Source organism: Pygocentrus nattereri, chromosome 21 (assembly GCF_015220715.1).
Source record: "Pygocentrus nattereri isolate fPygNat1 chromosome 21, fPygNat1.pri, whole genome shotgun sequence".
NCBI lineage: Eukaryota > Metazoa > Chordata > Actinopteri > Characiformes > Serrasalmidae > Pygocentrus > Pygocentrus nattereri.
The window spans coordinates 9,143,428-9,163,272 of NC_051231.1; the positions used below are offsets into that span (position 1 = coordinate 9,143,428).

The 19,845-nt window shown below is 40.7% G+C and overlaps 1 protein-coding gene across 3 annotated transcripts in view; it reads left to right on the forward strand.

Annotated features, from left to right (window-relative positions):
* The first annotated feature begins 10,840 nt into the window (after window positions 1–10,840).
* pcbp4 (poly(rC) binding protein 4) overlaps window positions 10,841–19,845 on the forward strand; it is a 106,431-nt gene continuing 97,426 nt past the window's right edge. For all 3 annotated transcript variants that reach the window (XM_017713314.2, XM_017713315.2, XM_017713316.2), the window contains exons 1-2: window positions 10,841–10,964; window positions 11,212–11,317. The gene's annotated coding sequence lies outside the window, so the exon portion shown is untranslated. The remainder of the gene's footprint in view (window positions 10,965–11,211; window positions 11,318–19,845) is intronic.

The window sequence follows — 19,845 nt, forward strand, 5'->3', positions numbered from 1 at the left end:
CATCTTCTAAGCTGCTTATCATGGGTTGTGAAGGATGCTGGAGGCTATCCCAGTATTCATCAGGCAGAAGGCGGGAAACCTTCTGGATGGGTCACCCATCCATCACAGGGCAGACACACAGACGTACACGTGGCAATTTAGTATGTCCAATTGGCCTGACCACATGTCTTTGGACTGTGGGAGGAAACACACAAAGAAAGGACTCTGGTCGCCCGGCCGGGGAATCGACCCCAGGCCCTTTTTGCTGTGAGGCAACAGTACTGCACCACTGTGCTGCCCAGATTATTTTATGTCTAATCTCCTAAAACTATATAATTTATGGTCATTCTGACTAGAAATGAATAAATGAAGGGTGGTCTCAGGCTTTGCACATTACCATAGGAACCACAGTGAACATATCTGGGTCAGTAAAAATGTTGTTTGCATGTCTTATTTTTATTTAATGTTACACCAAAGCCTTGAGACTAAAACAGATATTATGCTAGTGTTGTTATGCATTTATACTTTTCTTAACATGTAACAGTCCAAATGAGCCAGCAAGCTAACTCTTTCAATCTCACTAACAACCTGACTTTTACCTTCCCACTCAAATTATATAAAATACATCCACTCAACATTTTCTCTCCACACTTCACTGCCAACAGTTCTGTGCAAAACCAGTAATTATACACTGCTGTGGATTCAAAGAAGTGAAAGAGAGCCATTGTTTTCCCTCTCTACTTTAGAAGAAAGTTTGCTGTGATGAAGATCAATCCACTCTTGCACTGTAGGCTAAATGCCATGTGGCCAGGGCACCAATGTTGGACAGTCAGTTCTGGATCACTTTATTTGTAAGTTTCTGGCTTAGTGTAAGTTTAAGCCTCAAGTCTCTGAGTGAGTCTGATTCAAGTCTCAAGTCTTTGTGGTGTGAGTCCAAGTTGACTCTCAAGTCTCTGGCTCACAAGTTTGAGATAAGTCTCAAGTTCTCTGAGATGTGAGACCAATACAAAGTCTCTGGGGTATGAGTTGTAGTAAGTCCGGAGTCTTTGAGGTGCAAGCCCATGTCACGTTTCGAGTCTCTAGGTTTCACTGCCAATAGTTCTGTGCAAAACCAGTAATTATAGACTGCTGTGGATTCAAAGTAGTGAAAAAAAGCCATTGTTTTCCCTCTCTACTTTTGAAGAAAGTTTGCTGTGATGAAGATCAATCCACTCTTGCACTGTAGGCTAAATACAATGTGGCTAGATTCATTTGATTTGATTGCATTTAATTTGAAAGACTTTATTGCATTTAGACACAAGAGCATTAATGAGGTCAGGTACCAATGTTGGACTGTCAGATCTGGATCACTCCAGATCATCCCAAAATATAGGACGGTGCTTCATAACTCCAGAGAACACAGATTCATTGCTTCACAACTGAGTGCTGGGGGACTTTATATTCCTCTAGCTGGGGCTTGGCCTTGGGCATGGTGACTTTAGGCTCATGTGTTGCTGCTCCCATTCTATTGACACTGCTTTTCTATGGAGACTATAGAAAGAAGCTGCTGCATTTCAGAGTTCATGCTCATCGTTTATCATCTTGTCACATTCAACTACTGCAGATAATCAAATTTTGTCGAGATTGCTTGAAACAATCACAGCAGGCTGCCCATCATGCCCACTTCAGCTAGCATGTTTACTTAGCCAAAGGTTAATCAGCACGAGTGATGAGGAGTGTATGCTTGCACTGCGCCCCACTGCAACGTCACATTGCTGGCTTAGCAGATGCCTCTTCATGGAGTGCGCTGTTAAGGCTTGTTCTGTAGAGGCTAATCAACACCTGCTAGCGAGTTAATTAAGCTGCTTTTGGATGGAAATGGGCATATAAACTGTTGTGTAATGAGTGGTAAGAACAACTGTGCAACTATGGGGGGGATTTAATTTGCAGCCTGACCTTCACTGATGTGAGCTTTGGGGTGTAGAGTTTTAGTAGGAGGCAATTTGTGATACAACATTCCACAGTTTTTGGAACTTCAGGATGCTGTAAAGTGTAATGGCACAGCATCAAAATCACTGTTGCCATATGTGCTCAGACAATATCTGTAACCTTTTACAGGCTGCTTTTTCAGTCGCATGGAAAAGTTTCAATACCCCTAGTCAAATAATGTTTTATACATTTTTTGAAAATAGGTAGACATCCTCTACAGAGAACACACTTCTGCCCATTTTTGCTTAGTATAACATTTTGAGGGGAAAAAATAAGCATAAAATAATATTTTCATCAAATAAATAGAAATTGTGCACTAAAAAATTTAGAAAAATGCCACATTTAAGAGGATTTTCACTTTCAATTGACCAGTTGTGCTCAAACGTTTGCCTACACTTGTACCTGCATGGGGATGATCTGAATTTGGAGATGCTTGATTTGTCATCCAGTATTAAATCAATATGGCAACTTTTAGAGATGTTTTTCTAAAGAAGAGCTAAATATGACAGTACAGCTTTGGCAAATCTGTTTACTTATTGAGACTTTATTAGCACCATCTATTGGTCATGTAATGAACTGCATGGCTGAAAGAGACACTTTGTTCCAGTGATTGTCCAGGTTTCCGCATAATTAAATAGTTCTGATATAAATTAAGTCATTAATTCTAGAGAAATTGACCAAATCAAAATTATAGCCAAAAACCAGGAGCCAAATTCACAAAAGCTTTCTTAAGAAAAAACTGCAAAGGTTCTTAAGACAAACACGAAATGTTCTTAAATGCAATTCTTGGAAAAAATATAAGAAGTTCTTAAATATTCTCTTTAGACAACCTTAATTAACTTCTTAACCCGTTACTTATTATTACTTAAACTTGCTAAAAAATGTTTAATGTGATATGTTAAACTGCTTAAATAATGGATTTTTTTTCATTATTATTTTTAAATGGGGTATTTGGAAAATTGTTGGCAATAATGTGCAATCATATCATAGGACCATAAAATCTGGGGGAAAAAAGAGCACCAGAACATCTACTTTTTCTATAAAAACATCCCTTTATTGCAAGCAAGACTAAACAAATCCAACTTATACTTAGGGAAATATATGACCCAATATTTACAAATATTGGAAATTAATATAATTTCAATTTGGAATGTATGTTAATAACAACTTCATACAAAGTATTAAGAATGCCTGGTTATGTGATGTTATAATGTATTTATCCTTTCTAAGTGTCATGTTTGGCCCATCTAGTCCATGTGCTTTCTTTGTTTTGACTCCTTCCCAGTCCAGCCCCCTTGTTTTCTGACTCTGCCCCTGATTGTTGCCACCTGTGTTTTCCACCTGTGTTATTCCTTGTTAACCCTCTTGTGTTTAAGCCCTGCATTGTTCCTAGTTGTTTGTTGGCATTTGTATTGTATTCTTGTACTGTTTGATTTGTTTGAAGTATTGTTTGATATGCTTTGTTTGATGTCTCAATTGTTTGTTTATCCCTGTGTTCATTTTTGTCATGTCTGTCCCTCCTGCTCCTGCTTTGAATTTGTATTAACTGTTATTTCCCTTATTTAGTTTAATTCACTGATATGAGCAAAATGGAGTAAATCAAACCAAGCGTTTCATGAATTTTGGCAAATAAAAACTAGAGGTGATGGTGGAAGAAACAGCCAACAGGAAAAAATCCTCATTGGAAAATATACTAGTTGTGGGGTGACGGGCATGGATGGGCAGGACCAGCAGTTTACTACATCATTATTACAGTTTATGTTTATATCACTTACAGGTTATGATGTTGTTAACCTACTGGTAGAAAATAATTCTAGTTCAACTTTACATTTTAACATAAGTACATAGAAAAAGTGGTCATTTGGGGTAACCTCAGGTGAGGAGTAAGTGGTTCACTGTTCTAGGGACATGTTCAATCAAGATGGAAACATTGTCTATTCATGATAAATCATTATGAAAATGATGCGTACATTGTGTTAACTGTAGGAAACAAGCATGGAAGAAAACAGCATGGATGAACTGTCGGTAGCACAGTGTTTAACTTAGGCCACAGCTTCAGGCGTAAACCTAATAGGAACGTTAATGCATTTGACATAAGTAAACTGCTGTGACCTAAATAGCACTGTGCCAGCTGACATGTCAGCTCTCCAGCCTGCTCCACATTTTACCTGGAGCACAAACTGTCTCGCACGGGCCCCATCACTGGTCTTCATTTATAGCCTCTATTTTGATGGCACTCTCTAGCTCACCACTTGCAGCTAAGGAGATCAAATCTGCTGGGATGTTTTTTCACACCTCCAAAGTTCAGTCACAGAAGTTGGTTACATTTTGTGCCTTTCATAATCCATGTAATCCCAAAGACATTCACTGATGTTGAGATCTGGACTCTCGTTAGTCTATTGCCAGTCCATTGTTCTGAGACCACCAGCAGTTTATTTGTTTGATAGGCAAATTGTCTATTTCCTTTCCTCAGTAAGATCCTCTTGACAGCTACACATCCTTTTAGATGCATCACATTGAGTTGGCTTTAAGAGAAAGTGTTCTTCTCTCTGTTGAAGATGAACGTTTTACTGTTTATCTGGTGGGGCAGTTTGGGTGGTCTACCAAGTCTTGCATGGCTAATGAAGAGAAATCTGCAGGCATATGTTTCCACACCTCCAAAGTTCAGTCGTAGAAATTGGTTGCACTTTCTATGGAGCCCTGCTGGTGGCATCACATGTAAATAAAAATAATATGTGGCTACAACTTCTAAGGCATGGGAACAAGATCATTAAGTTGTGGTCACCAATTTAATTAGGCATCCTTATGCATGGCCATGAATTAGTATGGCCTTGACCACATGTCAGTAAGGTGTGATCTCATTCTCACAACGTACTAAATCATAGCCCAAACTTATTCCCACACCTTTCTAAGTCATGACCATGCATTGAGGATCTTGTTCCCACAGGTTAATACAGCATGGATACACATTTTGTCTATTATCTTTTCTAAGTGAGGCTCGTTAATAGCTACACATTCTTTCAAGTGTTAACAGGCGTTAACTTGTCTTCTCACGGAGGAGGATGGACAGAAACAGAGAGGGACGGATGGCTGTGGCATTGTCAGAGATAGTACCTCCGAATAACAGAGGCAACTCTCGACAGTTGCACTGCTTGGGAGTGCTAAAGCTACATTTTTAACTGAATTATAAAGTCATCTTAATTTTGGCCTAACGTTCTCTCCAACCATATCTGCTGGTTCTGATTCAAACCTTTAGTCCTGCTTCATCCCCTACATCAGCTATGAGCACCACAAATCGTCCTCCACTTCTGCCATTGTCATACCTCAGAGTTCCAAAGCCTGCATTGTCATCGTACCTATAGTGGGCACATTCCACCTCCCCCGCTGTGTGAACACCACTCTGCACTTCTGCACCTGTTTGGCATTCTCCCTCAGCCTCTTCAAGCTTTCAGAGTGTCACAGCAGCTCAGGCTCGCTCGTGTCCACAATGTAACTCTGAAGGGCGGCACAAATGGTTCCCATCTGCACGCTCTTCACTCGCTAATCCTCCCCACGGGGCAGGGCCGTTTCTCACCGCTGTCCGCACTTGGAACACCTGTCTGCCTGTCCGTCAACAAACCCAACTCTTCACTAACTCGGGCGTGACTGCTCTCACTTACAGTCAGCAAAGAGGATCACTTAAGACAAGCACAGACTCTCAAAGCACAACAAAGCAGATCCAGAGGGCTTTTAAAAGCATCTGTTAGCAGTTCAAGAGAGTAACTGACCAATGTGGACTATTCTAGAATCAGATTTCTAGGCCTTACTTCAATCCAAAAAATTGGAGTATACTGTTTCTATGATTACTTGCATACTCAGATAACTGAAGAAATCTGATTATGGTTGAATTATGAATGTTTAATGCATAGATTTTTAATTATTTACTTAATCTTTTTTTCACCTATGTTTTTATGACTTACAGTGACTTTACCGGCCCACTATGAATTACTGCCTACCCCTGAGTACAAGCCCATGGACCACTAGAGGGTGCTTTACTGCCACTGGTGGTCTGTGGCCCATAGGTTGAGAAACCTTGCTTTAAACTACCATATTTGCGAAAACCTACTGATTGTGGGGGATTTACCTGAGGTTGCTGGTCATCATGTCCTGTTAGCTCACATGTGTAATAGTCAGATCTCAGACCCTTAACAACCACGAAATTCAGAATATTTGGCAACATTTTGAGGGGAAATGCCCACAAGACAAAATACATCAGCTTTGGAATATTTTAGATCCAGCTAAGCTCCTAACTAACTACAGAATGACGACATGACTTCAGACATCTATGTATGTGTGTGTATATTACATTATAATATTATATATATCGCTGCTGTTGGAACAAAACCTCTCCATTTTTGCCATTTTTCAGTTTTTGACATAATTTGAAAATCCCCATTGTCCTGTATCTTGTATGTACATTCCATGATGAGTGGACCAAAAGAAATGACCTACAGTTACTTGGAAAAAAGTCTGGTTCCATTGACTTACATTAAAAGTAGATAAATATATGTGTGTGTAGACTGGCTTTCTATGAGATATATATATATTATAAATGTGAACTGGTTGTGACTAAATAGTTTTGCCCAAAACAAAACAGTCCTTTAGTCTTACACAACAAGCTCACTGACAAGTCCAGAGGAAGGTCTGGATGTCTAATTGTAGCAGAGGCTAAACATACTCAAACCATGACAGTGATCGATGCATCACAGGTGTTCACTCGTACCAAGTAACTGCGGCCAGGTACAGTAAATCATCTGCAAAAACTCACAAAAGCCAATTATGGATGTTCATGCACGATGAACGTTTAAATGTCAGTGAATGTTCTGGCAAAAAAAGAGAGCTGCCTACTATAATAGAGTGCAGTAAGAAGCAGAAGCACACGGTGAATAATAAATGACATATATTATATCACGTTATATGATAGATACAATACACCGTGTTCAGTCATATAAAACGAAATTGTTGAAGATACAAGTACGGAACGATTCTATTATGAGGCTGCAGTTACACAATTTCATAGCTTTCAGCCAATTTGCAGAAAGCTGTAAGAAAGTGAAGAGATGTCAGGTGTCCAGACTAAAAAACACAGCTGTACAGATGTTTTTTTAACAACTGGAAAGGCTGCAGAACATTGAGAATAAGGTTAGAATGATATTATCATCCACAATGCCTCATGTTTGACAGACAACCTATCAGTAAATTACTGTAAATAGTTCATTGCAGTGTATATTTATCATTTAATAAGGTACTGATGTTCCCACAGCCTGAAATCTACAATAAACATCTTGAAAAAACTGTCTAGCTTACAGTATTTCCCTCAATCTGCACTTAAGTGTACTTTTCAAAAGTGTTTAATATGAAAAGCACATAGTTTTAATATTTACACTTTAAACATACTTTAATACACACTTACTGTACTTATGACAGCGCAAATTTGTTTAAATTGTGAATTTAAATGGTTAAATATATATCAAATATAAAATATGTTAAATGAGCTGTGCGTCTGAGCGCTTTTTACTAAGTAGATTTAAGTATGTGATAACAGTTCTGTCTACAAATTACATCCTTACAGCAACTTAAGAGAAACATAAGTTTAAAAAAGCACTCAAAAGCATAATTAAATGCATTTAATATATATTTAATACTTAATTACAATGTAAATAGACTTAAGTTGCACTACTGGATGTGCTGATACACTTTAGTGTTATTATACTCTAGCTACATAGCTATTACTCTAGCTATTATGCATTTAAATGCAATAAACTATATTTATACTAAATACCTTCAATAAATAAAGTATATTTAAGCATAACTCTGTTAAGCATAATTAGGTATTATGTTCTAAATTGTACACTTAAGTTGAATATACTTCTGTTTAAGTGTGCATTTATTTATATTTAAGTGCATTTCCAAGTAAATGTGTTGTTTAAAATATACTGATATAGTTATATTCTAATATATGTTAGATATATAAAATACATGAAATAAAAATTGACTGTAGTATTCTGTACATACTTTAATATGCTATTGATGTACTTAAGCATGCTTCTTTTTGGAAATGCTTTGATCTACATTTGATACATTAATCTTAAATACTACAACAGTAATTATTAATCTAAAACTTTTGAACTTAATACTGCTGCTTATTTGATGCCGAGGTTCTCAGACATGGAAACAGCTCAGCTAAACGCTTAGTTTTCTTGTTGAAAATGACATAATAACAAAACGAATCTTCTTTTACATTTACGGCATTTGGCTGAGTCTCTTATCCAGAGCAAATTACAATTTGATCATTTTACACAGGTAGGCCAAGGTGGTGTTAGGAGTCTTGCCCAAGGACTCTTATTGGTATAGTGTAGGGTGCTTGCCCTGGTCAGGGATTGAACCCCAGTCTACAGCGTAGAAGGCAGAGGTGTTAACCACTACACTAACCAACCGCGATCTTTTGGGGATACTTTGCATTTTGTTGCCACATGGCAACAGCATAAGACAACGTGACTGTGCATCTGCAATGCACACAATCAGAGTAACCCTCTTCGCTGCCCTTAGACGCAGCCACGTTCATCAGCCAGGCCTGGAAAAACGAATTTGCATAACAGCCAAATACGCCGAAATGTTTTAAGAACAGAAAGGATTATGAAAATGAGTGTATATAATAAAGCCACCAACATAAAAGGTAAAATGATATGAACATGTCCAGGCTTTCCAATGGTAGCGCACTAACTTATTCCCTTTGCATGCTTTATGGACTGCGGTTCTATTGTCACATTTTAGAACCATTTTTGCCAACTGTGGAATTAGACCTCTGCATCTGACCCATCCGTGCAGTGAAACACCCACATGCATGCACACTACTGAACACACACAGTGAGCACACTTACCCAGAGCAGCGGGCAGCCCTATCCACAGTGCCTGGGGAGCAACTGGGAGTTAGGTGCCTCGCTCAAGGGCACTTCGGTCAGCCGAGGGGATTGAACCAGTGACCTTCTGGTCACAGGACTGGTTCCCTAACCTTCAGAAGCCTGGCTGCACCATGTGGTGTGTATGTGAAAAAAGAAATACAGGCTAAAAGGCACGTGATCAGATAAAAGCACATCATGTGATTCAATAAGCCTTCAGAGAACCAAAGCAAAGGGGGAAAATGACCTATGTTCTCGTCTAGTAAGGAAAAAAGAAAGAAAGAAAGAATGAAAAAGCCACTGTTGCTTTATGGCAATGACATTAAGTAAAGGGTTTCATTTGGATGACGGAGGATCTGGTCTAATACATGCTGGTGGTAGTGTTTCCCTCAGAAGGACGAATGTTGTTATAATACAATCACAGTAATTCTTCATCCATGCTAAAAGAACAGTGACTAAAGGGCCTTTGCCTTACACTCTTCTTGTATTTCAGGTCAACTTTGATCATTTGTGAGGTTTTATGCACCAAAAAGGGCCACAATTCTTTTCTACATGATCGACCTCTCTTTATCCGCCTGTTGTTGTTATTGATATATGCAAATGAGCTCTGCTGAAACCAGACCAGGTTGAAACACTCTGTAGTGTAAATAGGTGGGGCTGAGCTGCTGTAAGCTGAATAGGTGAACTCTGGAGTGGGGACTGAATGGGGCATTTTGGAATATTAAAAGTGTTTAAGCACTAAATCAAACTGTTTCCTTCAAAAAAAATGGAAGAACATTTGTTTTTCTTTGATATGGGCCCTTTAAGTAAAATAAATACACACTGACTTTTGACAGCAATGGACAGTGGCAAGGACTTATGCCCCCACCTAGGCCTAATTCAGGCACTATGAATAGGCCCATCGTCCGTCCTCTTGTCCAGCAGTTGCAGCTGACCACTGGGACAGTCTGGCCAGCATGAGACCGGCAGAGCAGGTCATTACGAGCCGACAGGAGACAGACTCCATCGTCCTGCACATCCTTCACTGACTGGCCTCTGCCACTTGACCGCTGCTTGAGATGCCAGATATTGGAAAGAGTAGAACAGAGCTCCTGCTGGTTCTGTGTCATTTTTACAGTGGGGGAGGATTAATTAAAACATCCAGAGAGGAAGAGTGACTGGCACTTGCACACTGAGGGCGGAGAGCGTGCTGTTTGCTAGTGTGGAACTGAGAGGCAGCAAAGAATATGAAAGGGAGTCATTGCACAAACCGGCCACTAGGGGGAGGCAGACCTGTACAGATGGACACAGTGCAGTACCGTCTAGTTGAGCGCAATGCATGAATAATTGAAGGCAATAACTGTGGTGTAGAAACGAGTTATGTTACTCAGTTATACATCTAAACATATCATGTTTAAATACAATACGGCTACATAGATGCATCCATAGGCCTATCATGTTAAATCGTGCTCAGATTTTATTTTTATTTTTGTGGTTTTTTTTTGTTTGTTCGTTCGTTTCTTGCGACAGCACTGAAAATATCGCCTTACGTTGCTTTGAAATATTTGAAACGTTTTAATTAAGCCGTGAGAGAAATCTCACACAAGCGTGTGTTCAGACACCTACGCTAGGGGGCAGTACGTTCCAAGTGATTGCGTACAAATACATAGTTAAGGCATGTATCAAATAAGGCATCCAATAGGGATTTTAAACGGGAAGAAAATACTCTTTACGCTAAGAACAGGCATAATAAAACAACTCTGTGTCGTTTTTCTCTCAGTAATAAGCACGTTCAAATGCCACAAGAGCCGTGTTTTCTTTTACCCACCCGTTCTCCGACATACTGGACTACTATTGGTTAGTAGTTCGTTCTTATAAGCAGTCCACCAATGCAGGCAAAGATGTTGGTGCCGTACTAGCCAATAGCAAGCGTAGGAGGGCGGGGTTTGTCTGAATGCGGGTGGAGAAAAGCCCAACTCGTCTCGGTACGGCTTGGCGCTCCATGTGGGTTTGTTAACTCTGAGGCTACGGCAGGTTTAAGGATGCTCCTTTTGGCCAGCCGTCGCGCACCGAGCCTGGGATTAATTCTGGACGGCCGAGGTAGTGTGCTGGGGAATATTGGGTCTACAGAGGACCTGGTTAAGAATTAAAAGCAGAAATGAATTCAGCGTGGAGGAGTTGGCACACTGTGTTCAGCGTGAAGCTTCACCCATTGTTTTTCAGTTAGCCTCTCATTTGTCTGGTGTAACTGGATCTCTCTCTCTCTCTCTCTCTCTCTCTCTCTCTCTCTCTCTCTCTCTCCCTCTCTCTCATTGTTCACATCAGGATTTTTTTTCTCCCCTTACAGTAAGAGCCTCGCACTGACAATGTGGACATCAGCCGGGAATATATAACACATTTCCACTGGAGAGTTTTGTTTTTCTATCTGCGCATTCACCTCCGTGACCAGAAAGGTAGGACCCTCTCTCGCCTCCCTCACATTCTCCCGTCTCCTGATAATAAATGTAGTTTTAATCTTCTGTCTAATTCGCCGCGAGCAGAAGTGTGCACGAACGACGCTGTCTGACTTCCAAGAGATGTCCCATAGTGGGCAATGCAGTAGGGCTGCTCGATTATGGCAAAAATCCGAATCACGATTATTTTGCTCAGCATTGAAATCACGATTGTTTCACACGATTAATCGTTAAAATGCTAAATCCCGCATTTTTGAATCTTAAAAAAGTTTGTGGCTTTTTTTTAAACTGCATTTCCTTGCACTTTCCATATAAATCAATAGAAAAACGAAAAAAAAGGTAATAAATAAATAAATGAAAAATAATACGATATAAAAATATTTAAATAAATAACGCGAAAATGATCGATAAAAAATAAGTAATATCAACAGAAATAAATGTGCACGTCCACAACGGTCTGTGAACCGCTAAGCGTATGCAAATAAATAAATAAATAAAAATACATTTGACCGATATTAATGAGTTTGGGGTTTTAGGGAGGGGCGAAAGCGCACCACTGTAAAGGAAAGGGGTGCGCCGGTTTTATAGCTCAAGACAACATTGCGAAATAGAACGTGGCGCATAATCGTTTCATCTCGATTGTCTTGTTTTTATAATCGTTGGAAGCCAAAATCGGGAATTGAATATAAAGTCTGATTTATCGTCCGGCCCAGTGTTACAACACATAAAAATGTCTCGTTTGCACAACCCAACTTTTAAGAACCAGTCCTAAACGTTGAGATGTTCAGCGTTAAGGAACATTTGAGCTTCTTTTGGATCCTGCTAACAGGTTATCGGATTTGAACAGAAGCCCCCTTATTTGAGGCTGCAAGCTGGATTTATGGCAGGCAGTGAGCTCCGATTTGTTACACCGTCATGCGGACCGTGGTTAGCCGAGGCAGAGCAGCCTGGAGCCGGCGAGTGTGCAGCGCTTGATCGCAGTCACGGCTCGGGGCTTTGGGTGGCAGATGGCCGTGGGCCTGACAGATGTTCCTACATTTTGACAGTAGTTTGGTGAGAATGGGGCAACCACTCATCTCCATTGTTAGCTGAAGATGCGAAGGAGGAGGGAAATGGGAAGAAAAACTGACACAGCAAATGTTCAAAGATTGTCCCATGGGGTGGAAGTGCATGCGTGACAGACGTTACATTTGGCCATCTAATTTGATCACGAAGCCTTTAACAGATTGCACTGACCAGGCCTGATTTAGCTGAGAATAGTTTTACTCAGTATTTTTTATCCTTGCTGATATTCACCTTTCGAGTTTGCTGGGTGGTCTTTGCACGTTTGCCTAGATTGAGAAAAATACTGGCCTTTTACTGATTTGTCAACAGTTCTACAATTAAATGATTGAGATGTGAACGAAGCCATTCAGAGTAGTTTGGTCTGAAATGCTTTGTTCTAGAGAAACTCGCCAAGTCAAAATAGTTCACAGGGGTGGTGATAGGAACCAGACGTCCGACCTCTTAAAGCTCCCTTACGGAAAGTTATGACAAATAATCCATTTATTTTAATCCTATTGCTGGTGGAAGGGTACAGGTAGAGCGTTGTAAGGCAAAATAGTCCCCAAAAGAAAACAAAGTTTTTCTGATTTCTGATTATTTTACCATCATCCACACGACATATAAAGATAAAAAGAGTCTACACGATTCTCTAGAATGAACCATTTCATGTCAAACCGTTCTGGGTGGCTGTATACATGGATTTATACTGTATAATGGAGACGGAGGTGAAATGAGCCCGTTTACATATTTTGTATCATTGCTTCATTATTATTACAGTTTAATGTTTGTACCACTTACAGGTTATAATGTTGTCGAACTGCTGTTGGGGAATAATTGTAGTTAAATATTAGCATTTTAAAAATGCACCTATAAAAAGCAAATGGATCACATTTTTGGGCACCAGGTGGAATGATAAATCTATTTGTGATGAATCATTATGGGAAACAGTGCATACATTGTGTTGATTATAAGAATAGCATAGCATAGACACAGTGTTAGTAGCACAGTGTTTAACTTAGGCCACAGCTTCAGGCGTAAACCTAATAGGAACAGTAATGCATTTGACATAAGTAAACCGGTGTGACCTAAATAGCACTGCCTCAGACTGAACTGATCAGAAAATTGGGTGAAAAATGGGTGGAATTCCCCTGAATTGATGTGTTGTATGGACTGGGTTTCCATAATAATGCAATTTTTCTTAAAAACACCAAACACTTTTATTCAGGATGTATCTGAACGAGCCTAATCATATTCCGTATGTGCCTAAACGAATCAAGAGGTGCAGTATGTATTTATAATGGAGCCATTCAAGAGGCTGTGTGAAACCCCGTCTGCGTTTGGAGAAGAAAAGAGACTTTGTGCGAAGGCCGTTTTGTCTGCTGGACTAAAGGACACGTGAACAGCAAATGCCCTTATTTAAAAGATAAGTGTTTGATGTTGCTTTGACTTTTAGTGGAAACCGACTGTTTTTGAAGCGAATGCTTCGAGTGGAGATGCATCACGGGTGACGCAGCAGGCATGAAATGATGGGTGAAACTGGCCGGGGGGAGGGGGGGAGGGGGGGGGTCAGGATTAGGGCTAGGTTTATTTTTGTGTTTTTAAGTCCTTTCCTTAGAACTCCATTATACAGCACCCTCTCAGTGCTTACAGCTGCGCTGAAAGCGAAACATGAAAGTAGCCTCAAAATGTCCACCGAGCAGCGAGGCCCTTTGAACGTCCCTGCTTGATATTTGGATCAACCCAAGCTCTGACTAAGTGTCTTTTTTTGGAGAAATGCGCAGTTGCATTCAAGTAATTGTCCCTGCTAGATGCATGGCGGAACTGGAGCAAATCACATTAGCTCTGGTCTCAGATTAAACCCCTTGTCAGCATAAGACCCCACTTAAGAATATTCTTCCAGAGCATATATGTACATTTTTTTCCCTCATGAAAAATAATTGTTTTGCATTGGCGCATGGGGCATCGGGCTTGCATACTGAGTCATGTAGAGAAGATGGGGAGCTGGAGGGCCAAAGCGTTCTGAGATGTAAGTTAATTTAGTAGATCTCATTCCTGTGCTTTGGTTTTCTTATTAAAAGGCCCTAACAGAGCCACGGCTGCAGCAGGGCTAATCACTGAGCCCGGAATCCTTGATAATCTCGCACTACCCGACTCGATTGAGATTCTGAGAGCAGGCCCCGTCCAGCTTTGCTCAGAAGACACCTCACGGACTGCATTCCTGCGCTGCAACTCTTCCCTGTCTGCTAAACGTGAAAATATTCATACTCCCAGTTGTAATTCTTCTTAATTCCTCCTGAATATTTGCTGATGCATGTTCTCATGAAATAATATGTGGTTCAGGCACTTGAATCCTTATAGTGACAGATTGATAACTTTGGCTTCATGCGATCAGATTCTGTATTAACGTTCTGATTTCATGCCATGTATTTTAGCTATTGCAGCACTGCTGCTTGTTGCAGTTGTGCCTGTAAGGGAACATGTAGCGCGTCATCAAGGAAGATGACACTAACTGAGCTTTATTGAGTCTGTGCTGGGCTGAGGTCGAGGTCTGTGCCTCATTTCCTCAAAATCTTAAACCAAAGTACTGTTTCTGGTGAAACGGAATTGCAGGCAGCAGTTATCAGTAATCCTGTGATTTCTGGATGTGGTTTCACATAGCAGCAGATCTAGATTTTGAGAGTATATGCACGGCATAAATGCATGTGATTAATGCAAATTCACTGCTTTTTTTTCCCTTGTTTATTTTCTCCTCCGGTGTTTGTAGTTCAAAGCTAAGCTTGGCACATCACAGAGGCCTAAGGCGGGCAGTAGTGGAGGCAGAGTTGATCATCTGTAAGTGGTGCTTTATCAAAGAGAGTTCAGTGGAGATATCGATCATTTGCCTGTACAGTGGCATCAGTAGCCAGTGCCTCAGGTTCGCAATGTGACTTCCAGGATTAGAAAACTAAAAGCGTACAGAGTTTGACTGGAAATCCTCTTTCATTTTTATTAAGCTTTTACTAAAAGTCCTGTAATAATATTCCAGAAGAAATGATCTTTTACTTGATTAATGCACGACAGTGAGTTGCTTAAAAGCTTTGGAGCATGAAGATGGACTAAAACCACTTAGGAAGCTCGTTCTTGAGTCTCTAGTGTGTCTTGTTGTCATTGTATGTGCCTCATTTATAGGACCCAAATCACAGACAACCTCATTTCTTCACCCTTTTTGGAACGAAGGAGTTTGATGTGGTTTGTAGTGTTAAAGTATTAAAACCTACTGTCCGTACAGCACATATACGGAAAATAAGCTGAGAAAACATTTCCTGCATTTACCTCTTTCCACCCTTTCGGCCTACACAAGTTTAGCCCCGCACATTCACTCTGAAGTTATAAGGAGTGTTTCAGCTCAGGCTGCTTTCTGAATGAGGTACAATACAACCAAGCCAGTCAGAACACAGCTCATTTACATATGTCTTAAAGGTGCAGTAACCAAAACAGCCTGTTTAATTGTAAGGGATAAAGAGAGGTTGGCATACTGTCATGTAGGCATGAATTATGATACTTAAAAATAGGGGTTGGGATAGTGTAGTGGTTAACACCTCTGCCTTCTACACTGTAGACTGGGGTTCAGTCCCCCACCAAGGCAAGCACCCTACACTATACCAATAAGAGTCCTTGGGCAAGACTCCTAACACCGCCTTGGCCTGCCTATGTAAAATGGTCAAATTGTAAGTCGCTCTGGATAAGAATGCCTTAAAATGTAAAAATGTAGGATATGAGCACTTAGTCACCGCTGACACTGCTACTGTTTGCGAAGTACATGGACGACAAATTGAATCAGACCCTCAATACAAAATGACCACTAGTTTTCCACCAGTTCTTCCTCAAACACAACTTCTGCCAGCTGACTCACGGGTGTGTTTTCCTACATGGTTCATTTATAGGTCTGGTTCCATATTTTAAATTTGGCTGGCAGACGGAACATTCCAGATTTAAAGAGGCTTTTTCTGGCAGGCCTGTCATGCACCTTGCTCATGGGGCCATTGTGTAAATGCTGGACATCGCGAACTGTTGTTTGATCAAACGGCTGACGCACTGCGCTACAAGCGAACTAACATTTTAATGCTAGGCCACCTGAGCATAACCTGGAAAAAGATGAACTAAATTCCGTTTTTCACCCAAGCCAATGAGCGCCTCGATTTAAAAGCCGTCTTCGGGAACGCAGCGCGGCTTTATTTCATCAGCTTATCAGCCAGCTCCTAATTTAACGGTGAGGTGGTTGCTTTTGTCTGGAGACCAGGTCTAAACTTAGAGCTTGTTCTCTCTCGCGCTTGTTGTTTGCCACTCATATCCACTTCAATTGGAATTCTTTCCCCATCAGTGTCAAAGCTCCCCCTCCGCACCCACTCTTCTCTCTCGCACACACGCTGTCAGTGTTGCTGCCTTTGCTTCAAACTTTCCCCAAGCCTCTTTGATATGTTGCTTTGCAAGAAGGTGTAGCAATTTAGGGCTTGGAAAGCGTTCGTGCTGCAGCGTGACGCATCCCCGTTCTTTTGTGTCGCACCCCTGTTTGGAAGCAGGCCGTAGTCATAATCTAAAAAGATGAAGATATGTTTTGAAAACATGAATAAGGCTTTTGACCTGCTTTGAAACAAGCACGAGAATGACAGACATACTGTTGTCAGAAGAAAAGAGACACAGTTATTTGTGGGCTTGTACAATTGTTGACTGGTGGTGTTAGCAGGGCTTGTGTAATATTTCGCTTAGTCTGTATAAGCCTTCGTTCAACAGAGCTGGCCTTTATATAGAGAGAGTCAAAATGTATATTGTTCTTGGTGAGCTAGTGCCAGAGTGCATAGAAGACAATCTACCATTTTAAACAAACAGCTTCTTCTTTGCTGTGTGAGAGATTGAGGTCATTGTTAATTGAAACTCAGACACATGTTAATTAGTGAGATTTTTTTTTTCCTCCCTTGAATCTCCCTAATCACCACTGTCCTTCATTAAATCATATTCTTTTCATTGCAATGGGTGCGAGCTATGTACTTGACTAAAAATGAGTTTAAAGGATCCTTAATTTTAAGACAGACTCCAAAATAGATGTTCAGCTAATGATGTGAGGATGTGTTGTTGGGCACGATTGATTTGCTTCATTCTAATTGCTCATTCTTTCATATTATTTGGATAGATTGCAACAGGATAGATTACAACAGGATAGATTACAACAGGATCTTCATGGAAGAAAACTTACCGTTTTGTGTGAAGACATATTTGATCATTTTATTCCGGCTGTAATTTTAATTTCGCGTCTGTCTTGAGTCTGTCTTGCCAAATACAAGCCAGTATCGTTCAGTTTGGCCCACCTGAAAGTTATTCTGACTCCACCCCCCTCATCCAGTGAAAGAACGTACATATTTTTAAAATATAAAGCTTTTTAAATAATTTCCCTTTTCAGTTTGTGTTTTTTCAAGTGTTTTAGTGTAGAGAAATGTTATAAATGCTATATAACATATAATACTATAACATTATTACTTGAAAAACTTGATTTTAAAACCTGCCTACCATTTTTATTTATAGGTTGTTTTGTCTCATTTATTTACCTATTTACCAATTACCTTCAGGATCAGCCAAACAAATCACATCAAAGACGTTTTTGCTCCAAACAAGCCAGCATTGCAAGTTTTAGGACATAAATGAAATATTTGGATGCTGCTGCTGTGCCTATGCCAAGATGCTGTTGCATACTTATGTGTAACTCATAGTATTAAATATTTGATTTATGCTATTGAAACAGGCAAAAATATGAGTTAAAATATGAATTTGGTCTCTTAAAGACCAAATAATGTTGTTTATTTTGTAACTTTAGCTGATCGTGGGCTGGAGGTTAGGGAACTGGCCCTGTGACTGGAAGGTTGCTGGTTCAATCCCCAGGTCTGACAGCGCATGACTGAGGTGTCCTTGAGCAAGACACCTAACCCCGAATTGCTCCCCGGGTGCCGTGGATAGGGCTGCCCACCACTCCGGGCAAGTGTGCTCACTGCCCCCTAGTGTGTGTGTCTATTCACTAGTGTGTATGTGGTGTTTCGCTTCACGGATGGGTTAAATGCGGAGGTGGAATTTCCCTGTTTGTGGGATTAAAAAATTATCACTTAATAAAGTTAATAAAAGCTTATAAAAGTACTGGTATAAAATTGGTCATGAGCCAGTGTGGATGTCCAATCCTGATCCACCACTGCCACCTTGGAGAATTCATACCTGCCTCTAAAATTCAGACGAGCTTTCATTACCTGGATCAGTGTGCTAGATTAGCACTGGTGCTAAACTCTACAGGGTGGTAGACCTCTAGGCCCAGGATTGAGCACCCCTGCTGTAAAGAAATCTGTATCAGCATCAGCCATAAAAATCTATCATCGGTGCACCTAAAGCCTCTATAGTGACGACTAATCAAGAGCCATGCAAGTAAGTAAGCGAGGCTGGGAGCTTTTTATGATATAATTGATCTGACACGTGTGTAAAACACCTGTTCTGCCAAACAGTATGGCTGCCATTCTCGATTGCAATCCGGTACCAGGGAGCTGTCATGGTGTGTCTGACTAGTGTGACACCTATTTCCTGCATTCAGAAGCCACACGCTCATTTTCCGAAAGCTCTTTGGTGAATTTTCCAGTGATCACATTTAGAAATCCCAGTGTTCACCTCACAGCCCCTCTATGTCCTTTACAACAATATTTGCTCATACATGACTGCTGTCTGTGCTTTGAAGATTGGCTATGGCACATTGTCCCTAGCTTTGAGAGCTCGCCCCTTGTAGTGCTTTTTCCTTTCCATATTAGCGCTTGAGAGAGTAAGTGGTGGGGAGGGGGATAGCATGGACCTCTGGGCTTTTCGCTGCTGGAGGCAAATGAAAGAAGCAGTGAGAAGAAGGAAAAAGGAGGACTCATTTCAAAGCACTCAGTATTCTCAGAGGGACAGAGGAGTGCACTGGAAGAGAGCTGAAATCCGCCATCAGATTGTGGGGGTGAGGGGGTTACAGGTTAATAACTGACTAGAGGGAACATGGGTGGGGAGAGAACTCGAGCTCTTTTGTCTTGTCCTGTAACTGGTGGGTCCAGGAGAGCATTCGGATCCTCATACATGGTCAGCTGGTAGCACAGAATGGGACATGGATACAAGGGTTTGTGCAAATTCATTATGCTGGTGCTTTTACCCTTTAAGCTCTTGTCAGTTTGAGCATGATTGATGATATGTAGTAGGTGCATATATATTAAACACTCATAATCAGTCATCAGAGAGTGTTTGTAATTAGTGGAATCTGTGCTTCTAGCCTCCAGTTGGGTAATCAGTTTTGCCTGTGTTGCTACTTTCTCATCATTCTGATAACTGTATGCTAAACAGCAGACAATATAAGGGAAAGTATTGTGGCGTCCACCACAGTCCAGTTTTCAGAAGGTGCTTTTGGGGCGTGGAGTGCAAAGCTGCGTCCTGCGTGCCACCCCCTCTACTGA